The sequence below is a fragment of the Orcinus orca genome, chromosome 8 (assembly GCF_937001465.1).
Source record: "Orcinus orca chromosome 8, mOrcOrc1.1, whole genome shotgun sequence".
NCBI lineage: Eukaryota > Metazoa > Chordata > Mammalia > Artiodactyla > Delphinidae > Orcinus > Orcinus orca.
The window spans coordinates 7,164,019-7,174,154 of NC_064566.1; the positions used below are offsets into that span (position 1 = coordinate 7,164,019).

At 44.2% G+C, this 10,136-nt stretch overlaps 1 long non-coding RNA gene across 1 annotated transcript; it reads right to left on the reverse strand.

Annotated features, from left to right (window-relative positions):
- Positions 1-2,118: 2,118 nt before the first annotated feature.
- LOC125965127 (uncharacterized) lies at positions 2,119-9,355 on the reverse strand. The gene is made up of 3 exons (XR_007478666.1): positions 8,748-9,355; positions 3,697-3,759; positions 2,119-2,978 (listed from the first exon to the last, which is right to left on the reverse strand). It is a non-coding gene; the product is annotated as an uncharacterized LOC125965127 (long non-coding RNA).
- Positions 9,356-10,136: the final 781 nt, after the last annotated feature.

Below are 10,136 nucleotides of genomic sequence, written 5' to 3' on the forward strand. Positions count from 1 at the left end.
CCAGTGGTCTAGCTTCCATGAATGAGCCAAGCTTCCTCCTGCCACAGGACCCTTGCACATGCCCTTCCCTCTACTTGGGTCTCTCATTGCCTGGTAGCTCCCACTCTTTCTCTAGATCACAGACCAACAAGAAACTCTCCTTGACCCACCTGACCAGGCCAATTACCCTTCATCATACTCTCTCATAACTCATCTTAATGGAAACTTTATACTATTTTTGACCCCATTCTAGATGGTAGGGGCCCTATATATATATATTCACAGTTGTGTTTCAGTGCCTGGCATGTAACAAGTGCTAGTAAGTATCAGTTGAATGAATGAATGAATGAATGAATGTTACCTCCTTTAATCTTCAGAATAGCCCGATGAGGTGCACGTTATTATCTCCATTTTCCAGATGGCGAAACTGAGGCTAAATGACTTATCGAGGTCATGTAGCCATAATCTGAACTCACCTCCAGCTCACTCTAGAGACCAAGTCATCTATCCCTCTGTTGCAACTTTGCCCAAATATCTTTCTGAGTTTTGTCTCATTTGGTTCACTTTCTTTTACATAACCAGACAATTTCCTGAGACTCTCTTGAGTTAACAGCCTCCTCTTTAAAAAAAAAAGAAAGTAGCTATTGTTGTGAGGCTTTAAGGATTATCAGTAAACTGTACACGATAGGAACTGGGCCAGGCAAACTGCTTTCCTCCTATTGTAGAACAGCTTAATGTTTAGTGATTAAGCAGAACCTCTGAGTGCAGTTGTGCAGGCTGTTCACTGAGCAAGGAGGCCTAACCAGATAGGTGAGGACAGGCTGCCGAAATTGAGCCTATGTTTTACTGGCCAAGCTGTGCATCCTACTGTGAAGCTGTATCTCCCTGGGGGTGGGGTGGGCACCATTCACCCACCAAGCTGAGTGCCCAGGATGCTGCATCTTCCTGGAGGGGGGTACCTTTTCCAAGTTCACTCAGGTGTGGTGTATGGACTAGGTGGCCCTGCATTTATGGTCAGTTGTGGTCAGTCCACTCACATGTTTTACTTTTTACTTTTTTTTTAATGAATTAATGTATTTATTTGGCTGCACCAGGTCTTTAGTGTGGCACGCGGGATCTTCGTTGCCACGTGTGCGGGATCTTGAGTTACAGCATGCGGGATCTAGTTCCCTGACCAGGGATCAAACCCGGGCCCCCTGCATTGGGAGCACAGAGTCTTAACCTCTGGACCACCAGGGAAGTCCCCTCACGTGTTTTTTTTTGCAGTACGCGGGCCTCTCACTGTTGTGGCCTCTCCTGTTGCGGAGCACAAGCTCCGGACGCGCAGGCCCAGCGGCCATGGCTCACGGGCTTAGCCGCTCCGCGGACGGGGCACAAACCCGTGTCCCCTGCATCGGCAGGCGGACTCTCAACCACTGCGCCACCAGGGAAGCCCTATACCCTCACATGTTTTAATTGAATCAAGCGCTCTGTACTGTAAGAATTTAGGAAGAAAAGGCAACTTGTTTATTTGGGGAGTGTTGTGTATAAAAGGGAAAATACGGAAATGCCGTCAATCTTTCTTCCCCGCACTGTCCCAGCCCTGCTCTTGAGGTGCACGATCCTCAGCATCTAGACGTTCTTCCTTAGGACGTGACGTGAACTAGAACCAGGGTTGGCCTGAGCTGGGCCCCAGGTTTGGCTGTTTATCTTGTCCTTACAGGTGACATTGTGGGAGATGAGTTGTGTCTCCAAGGATCATGTGAGCGTACAAGATGAACTGTGCTTCTCCCTTTAGGAAGCACTCACTGAAGGGAAACCCGAGGCGACTCCTTTCTCCCCTGTGGTCCTCTGGCCTCCCCCCCGCCCCCCCATTTATCAAAGAAGAGCTGTTCCTCCCCGGCCCCTCTCCCTCAAGGCTGGCGAGTGGGTGGGGACAGCAGCTGAGGAGGAATGCTGTTCCCCTTCTAAGGTGTTTCACCCCGAGGTCCAGCCAGAGGAGACCTGTTGTCCCAAGCACTTCAGCTTCTTGGGCTGGAGGGGTGGGCAAGTTTAATGAGTCCAGATGTTCTTCTGGCTGGTTGTGGGCACAGTATAAGCTTTCAGGAAGACAAGCTGGGAAGATGGCGCTATCAAGAAGGCAAGTTTTTTTTCCTGTTTTGTTTTGTTTTTTAGAATTAGCTGATTTTTTATTAATGAACAAAGCAAAACAAATACCGAAATACCTGCGTGCATGTAGCTAGCAAGTGACCACAAGCTGTAGTGCATTTTTAGCTCCATTTATATGGAATTAAAGCTACAGTTGTTATACATCCTCCTACTTTAGTAAACAGCAGATTTTCGGTTTGTGTTAGTAGTTACAATGAGCTTCCTCATCAAAATTAGCAGGCTGACTCTGACATTCTGTTCCTTCCCGTCTCTTCCTTTTTTGTGTGTGGGCATAAAAGAAAAGTTTTATCTTTTTTTTTAAATTGAAGTATAGTTGATTTATTTCCTGTTTCTTTATCTTGTTTTCTTTTAACTAATGTATTTACATAGTTTATTAGTTATTTCTTCTTTCCTAATCGGGCCAAAAGAAAAAAAAATCTAGAACATTTTGAGTCTTTTTCAGATACAAGAGGACATTTAGCTATTTCTTCTTCTGTGAGTAATATTTAAGTATTCCTTTATGTTCTAAAGTCAATTTGTTGCTTTTTAAACCATCAAAAATGTATTGCATGTAGTATGGCTTGCTGTTAAATAGTAGTGTCTTGTTTGGCATATTGAATGAAAAATTATCTTTACAAGTTTGTTGGTTGAATTTCCTTTCAAACACTTCTTAGCTTTTACCTGAACATGAAACCAGGCAAAAGTTTGGGAAGAGAATAAACTGTCAACATCACGGTAAAACAAAGTTACAACACGGAAACCTTTGTTATGTGTCATTACAATTTCTCTGAAGAGGAATTCCCTGGTGGTCCAGTGGTTAGGACTCTGTGCTTCCACTGCAGGGGACGCGGGTTCGATCCCCGGTCGGGGAACTAAGATTCCACAAGCCGCGCATGTGGCCAAAAAAAAAAGAAGAAAAGAAAAAGAATTTCTCTGAATAGTTATGTTTCTGCAACAAGCAAGCATTTGCCCCTTAAATGCCTGGACCCCAGGGGCCCCTGAGGTGGCTCTGTAGCTCGCTGACCCCTGCTTGGCTCTCCATGGCTGCTGCCCAGCTCTTCACTCCCCCCATCTCCCTGCCTGGCCTGTCTCTTGCTCGAAGATTAACGCCTTCCATGGAAAAGGTCAGGACCAGCCACATAATTTGCAAGGCTCAGTGCAAAGTGAAAATTCAGGGCTCCTCGTTCAGAAATGATTGAGAATTTCAAGATGGCGGCAGCAGAGCATTAACCCAAATGTGGGACCCTTCTGGGCGTGGGGTCCCGAGCAACTGCAAGGTTGCACACCCATGAAGTCAGCTGTGTTCACAGTCATTCTCGCTAATGCCAGAGGCTTCCTTTGCTTGAAGCCAGCACTGGGCCAGGACCATGTGGGCTGGCTGCCCTTCTCCTGACTTGGGCATCTCAGCTGCTTCATCTCGGCTTGATGGGTCTATTTTATAATCCTCACTAAGTCTTTCGGAGATGGGAGGCTGGTCTGTGAGAGGGGAGGGGTGCTCTGGGAGCAGCCCCGGCTGGGGAACCAGGAGACCTGGCTGGGTTCTCTCTCCAGGTAAGGCTGGGTTGTGGCTAGGATTATATGACGACTGACCTTGGGTGAGTGCTTGATAAAGAGAGAAGTGGTCCTGATGCCGGGAGCTGATGAAAGGCTGCCCTGAAGAGATAACAATGGTAGCATTATTTGAGGTTGGTTTTGGGTTTTTTTTGTATTTTGCACAGTCATCCTCTCTGGAAACTTTGTCTAGTAGTTGGAAATCACCCAGGAAAATCATATCCTTTATCCATTACCTTATCATTAAAAGTAATCAGGGGACTTCCCTGGTGGTGCAGTGTCTGCCTGCCAATTCAGGGGACAGGGGTTCGATCCCTGGTCTGGGACAATCCCACATACCTTGGAGCAACTAAGCCCGTGCACCACAACTACTGAGCCTGCGCTCTAGAGCCCACGAGCCACAGCTACTGAAGCCTGCATGCCTAGAGCCCGTGCTCCACAACAGGAGAAGCCACTGCAATGAGAAGCCCACGCACCGCAATGAAGAGTAGCCCCCGCTCCCCGAAACTAGAGAAAGCTTGCGCGCAGCAACAAAGACCCAACACAACCAAAAATTAAAATAAAATAAAATAAATAAATTAAAAAAAAAGTAATCAGGACTCATTAAAAGAGCTGCCTCCTTGCAAATGAAGGAGAATCTATGCCCAGTGCCCCTTCAACTTCCCAACAGTGATGATCCTGTGCTCTGAGACAGCTGGAGAGGAAGTATCTAGAGCAGGGTCATGGTGGAAATTTCTAGCTCTGTGCCGCTTGATACAGTAGCCACTAGCCACATGTAGCTACTGTGCACTTGGAATGTGGCTAGTGAAACCAAGGAACTACGTTTTAAATTTTATTTCATTTTAATTAATTTCAATCTCAGTAGCCACAGGGACCCTATAGCAATCACGTTGGTCAATGCAGACTAAATCTGGAGTCTAGATTCAGAACATTGTAACCCCAGACAACTTTAAAATATTTGTAAAGACCCAAATAATGTCCCAAAGTGGTTATATTAAATGTTTTAAGCAGGCAAAGAACAGTGCTGGGAACCAGAGGGAAGGCTGCAAAGCAACCCACAGTTCCTGCTTCCAGAAGCTTTTATTGACAAGGAGACAGGATATGGAACATGAACTAAGATGTAAAAGTTATAGAATCTATGAGCTGATGGGATCTAAAATTGACTCAGTCCCTTTCCCACTGTGCTGTTAGACTCTGTTGTATAACAGAAACCACCTTGCATCACAATGATGAGGGTAATGTCATCAATGTCATCCACCAAGAGTCAGCAGGGACAGTGGGCCTCACGGCGGAGTAAGGATCTGCAAAATCTTCTCCTGCATAAAACCATGTGAACACTGGCAAAAGATGTTAAAATCAACTTTTCCAGAACTCTGAAAATTAATCAAAATTAGTCAAAGGCTTGCAACAGATGCTCAACGGATTAGTCATTAAGGACGTGCAAATCAAAACTGCAATGAGATACCACTTTACACCCACTAGGATGACCATAATTTAAAAAATGGAAAATAACAAGTATTGGCAAGGATGTGAAGAAACTGGAACTCTCATACATTGCTTTGCTGGTGGGAATGGAAAACGTTGCAGCCACTGTGCAGTTGCTCAGAGTTACCTGATGACCCAGGAATTCCTCCCCTGGGTATATAACCGAAAGAATTGAAAACAGGTATTCGAACAAATACTTGTACACGAATGTTCGGAGCCACACTATTCACAACATCCTCAAAGTGGAGACAACTCAAATGACAGTTAATTGATGAATGGCTAAACAAAGTGTGGTTTAGCCACGCAAAGGACTATTATTTGGGCATAAAAAAGGATGACACACCGATACATGCTACAACGAGGATAACCCTTGAAAGCATTATACAAAGTGAAAGAAACCAGACACGATAGACCAGATTTTATATGATTCCATCTATATGAAATATTCAAAATAGGCAAATCTATAGAGACAGAAAGTAGATAATTGATTGCCAGGTATTAGGAGAAGGGAGAAATGGGGAATGACTCCTAACGGGTACTGAGTCTCTCTTTGGAGGTGATGAAAATATCATAAAATTAGACAGTGGTGATGGTTGCACGACTCTGTGAATACACTAAAAACCACAGAATTATGAACCTTAAAAAAGTAAACTTTATGATAGGTGAGTTATACATCAATAAAGCTGTTATTAGAAACCACCACATAAAGCTACCAATTAAAAAAATTAGTTTGTCCTTTAGCTTTTTTGTTTTGTTTTGTTGTTTGTTTGGGGGTTTTTTTTTTGGCGGCTTGTGGGATCTTAGTTCCCCAACCAGGGAATGAACCCAGGCCCCAGCCATGAAAGTGCCGAGTCCTAACCACGGGACCGCCAGGGAACTTCCCTGTTTTATTTTTCATTATTTACTTTTAAAATTGTGATAAAATACACATAACATAAAATTGACCACTTTAAACATTTTTAAGTGTACAATTCAGTGGCCTAAGTACATTCATATTGTTGTACCACCAACATAACCATCCATCCATAGAACTGTTTTCATCTTGCAAAACTGAAACTCTGTACCCATTAAGCAATGACTGCCCATTCCTCCCTCCCCTCCAGCCCCTGGCAACCACCACTCTACTTTCCGTCTCTGTGAGTCTGACTAGTCTATGTACTTCCTATAGGTAGAATCATACAATATTTGTCCTTTTGCAACTGGCTTATTTCATTTAACATAACGTCCTAAAGATGCATTCATGTTGTAGCGTGTGTCAGAATTTCTTTCCTCTTTAAGACGAAATAATATTCCATTGTATGTACGTACCACATTTTGTTTATCTCTTCATCCATTGATGGACACTTGGGTTGCTTCCATGCTTTAGCTATTGTGAATAATGCTGCTATGACACTTGGTGTACACATACATCTTCTTATCCCTGCTTTTAATTCTTTTGGGTGTATACCTAGAAGTGAAATGGCTGGCTGATATGGTAATTCTATTTTTAATTTTTTGAGGAACTGCCATACTGTTTTCCACGGTGGCTGCACCATTGTACATTCCCACCAGCAGTGCACAGGGTTCAAACTTCTTCACATCCTTGACAACCCTTGTTATTTGTGTGAAGTGGTATCTCATTGTGGTTTTGACTTGTATTTCCCTAACGATTAGTGCCTTAGTCAGTTCGGTCTACTATAACAGAATACCGTAAGTTGGGTGGCTTAAAAAACAAACATTTATTTCTTACAGTTCTGAAGGCTGGGAAGTTCAAGATCGAGGTGCCGAACTGGTGTCTGGTGAGAATCTTCTTCCTGGTTTGCAAGTGATGGCCTTCTTACTGTATCCTCACATGGTAGAGAGAGATGAATCTTGTGGTCCTTCCTATTTCTATTAGGGCTTTAATCCCTTCATAAGGGCCCTGCCTTCATGAACTAATCTAATTACCTCCCAGAGGCCCTACCTTCAAATAACATCACATTGAGGGGTAGGGTTTCAACATATGAACTTTGGGAAGGACACAAACATTCGGTCCATAGCATTTAGTGATGCTGAACATCTTTCCATGTGCTTATCAGCTATTTGTACATCCTTGGAGAAATGTCTATTCAAGTACTTTGCCTGTTTTTTTAAAAAATTTATTTATTTATATTTTTGGCTGCATTGGGTCTTTCTTGCTGTGCGTGGGCTTTCTCTAGTTGTGCTGAGCGGGGTCTACTCGTTGTTGCTGTGCGTGGGGTTCTCATTGCGGTGGCTTCTCTTGTTGCAGAGCACAGGCTCTAGGTGCACGGGCTTCAGTAGTTGTGGCGCTTGGGCTCTAGAGCACAGGCTCAGTAGTTGTGGTGCACATGCTTAGTTGCTCCGTGGCATGCGGGATCCTCCTGGACCAGGGCTCGAACCCGTGTCCCCTGCTTTGGCAGGCGGATTCTTAACCACTGCGCCACCAGGGAAGTCCACTTTGCCTGTTTTTGAATTGGGTTGTTTGTTTCTTGTTGTTGAGTTTTAGGAGTTCTCTTTAATCCCTTATCAGATATGTGATTTGCAAATACTTTCTCCCATCCTGTAGGTTGTCTTTTTACTCTGTTGATAGTGTCCTTTGATGCACAAAAGTTTTTCATTTTGATATGTCCTTTAGCTTTTAGGTTCAATTTACAAGCCTTATATAACTTATATAATTGTTAACTTAGTTAATTAAATTTACAGTTTAAATATTTTATAAATGTAAGCACTTAATTGCCTAACAAGTAGGATCTTAACAAGTTCTTAAGTAATTCTATAACTCTAACAAACTTAATTTATAGACATGATAAAACTTAAGTTTCTGTTGTACATGTCAATACTGTCTACTATTAATTGGTCCATCTAATCCATTCACTGCTTGTGTTCATTCTAACTTCCCTTCCCATTCTTCCCACCTGGCAGGATCACAACCCTTACAGGTGTGGAAATTACACCCAGTGAGATTCTGAGCATCTCTCCTGTCTTTTGCCTGGCTCTCTTGTCATAGCTGTCAGGGTCCTTCTAATGACACCTGGATACAAATGATGCCTGGAAGGATGTGTACAAAATGTTAACAGTCATCATCTGTGGGTCATGAGATCACAGGTGATTTCTATTTTCTTCTCTAGATTTTTCTGCATTATCAGGGTTTCCCAAAACAATCATGAATCATTCATTTAATAAATATTTATTGAGTGACTGTTCTGTGTGTAGTACCACCCTTGGCTCTGGGGAGAACAAGGCAGTCATGGTCCTTGCCCTCACAGAGTTTACAATCTAACAGAAAAGGAAGACATTGAACAAGAAGGACAAATGTGATGATGAAATGTGCTGTGGTTCTATTCTAATAGCATGTGTCCTAATCTGGAGGGGGCTTCTGGCCGGGGGTGGGGGGAGTGGAGTACTTCCTGGAGGGAGTGATACCTACCTGGGACCTGAAGGGTGAGAAGGCATTAGCTAGGATAGAGGTGGGTGACGGAGGAGTGTGAGCCATTTGCTTCTATCCCTGACACATGTGTCCCTCCCCACTGCTGCCAGAGAGGTTTTTCCTAAAATGCAGATCTGTGCTCATCACTTATTTAAAACTCTTGACTGAAAAATCATAAAGAACTATGAACGGTACTTACCTCTGGGGAGAGAGATGGACAGGGGAAATCTTTTCATCTTGTGCCTTTCTGTGCCATTTATACTTTCTAATTTGTACATGTACAACTTCTGCTTTTAAAATGTCAACAGGGGTCTTTTTGTTCAGGACAGTCCTAGTTTATTTCCTTCTTAGTATTTCTTCATATTCTTCTTCACATCCTTCTCTGACTTGCCACTGCCATCTGGAGAAAAAGCCGGTTGTTTAGCACGGCAAAAATGATCCGCCCTCTCATCCCTCATTTCCCACTTTTTTTTCAATCCCGGTCGATGCTCCAGTGTTTTAGTCAGGACCTATGCATGGGAAATGACAGAAACGTGACTCATACTAGTTTATGCTCTTGGCTTGCTTTTTTCTCTGCTTTTTTCTCTGTTTCATTCTCACACTGGCTTTCTGTGTGCACTTGGCACTGCTCTACCTGTTCTGTGTCTATTTTCTCATTTAACTGTCCTATTACGGTGTAGGTAAGGCTTATTAATCTCATTTCACGGAGGAGAGAGTCTAATTAGCTCCCCCAAGGTCTCACAGTTAGTAAGGGAGTTGGTAAGACTTGAACCAGGCAGTTTGCCTCCAGAGCATCCAGGACATTGGTCTCTTCCTGAAGACCGCTTAAGTCAGGACCCAGAGGATTCTCTTCCTCCCAACCCCAATCGGGATTTCATAGAGTGAATCTGATTGGCCCTCCTTGGGTCACATGGCCTCCCTGCACCAATCCCTGGTGCTGAGGAAATGGCGTATTCTGATTGGTCAGGCTGGCGCATGGAGTCAGCCTCCTTTGAACTCTAAGGAATGAGTTTCCCACCCGGAAGTGGGGTGTTTAGTTACCTTCGCTCCGCAGTCATCCAGCCACAGGGTTCCATCTTGCATCTCCCAATATGCTTCACAGTCTCTCTTACTTCTCTGGCTTTGCCTATGCCATTTCCTCTTTCTGGGAATCTCCCCCCCATTCCCCACCAAGGTGATGCCAGCTTCTAAAGGTTCAGGTCTCTCATTCATTTCCCGCAGGAAATTCCTTGTAACGCGCCAGGCAGGATCAGAGGCAAGCTGGGGCGGGCTGGGGCTGTCAGGCCCGCAGTTCTCCTGTGACCGTGCCATACCCCCTTTTTTTGGCTGTGCAGCGCAGCACGCGAGATCTTAGTTCCCCGAGTTCCCCGATCAGGGATGGAGCCCACAACCGCTGCAGCAAGAGCACGAAGTCTTAACCACTGGACCACCAGGGAAGTCCCATGGCTGAGGCTTTCTGATCCATGAGTTTGAATGCAATGGAACCAAGCAAAGCAAGTCAAATTCCTTCCAGGGATTTGAAAATGTTAAGTGAAGAATCAGTGGCAGAAGATGCTCAGAGCTGCACCATCTACCATAGGTCCCTAGA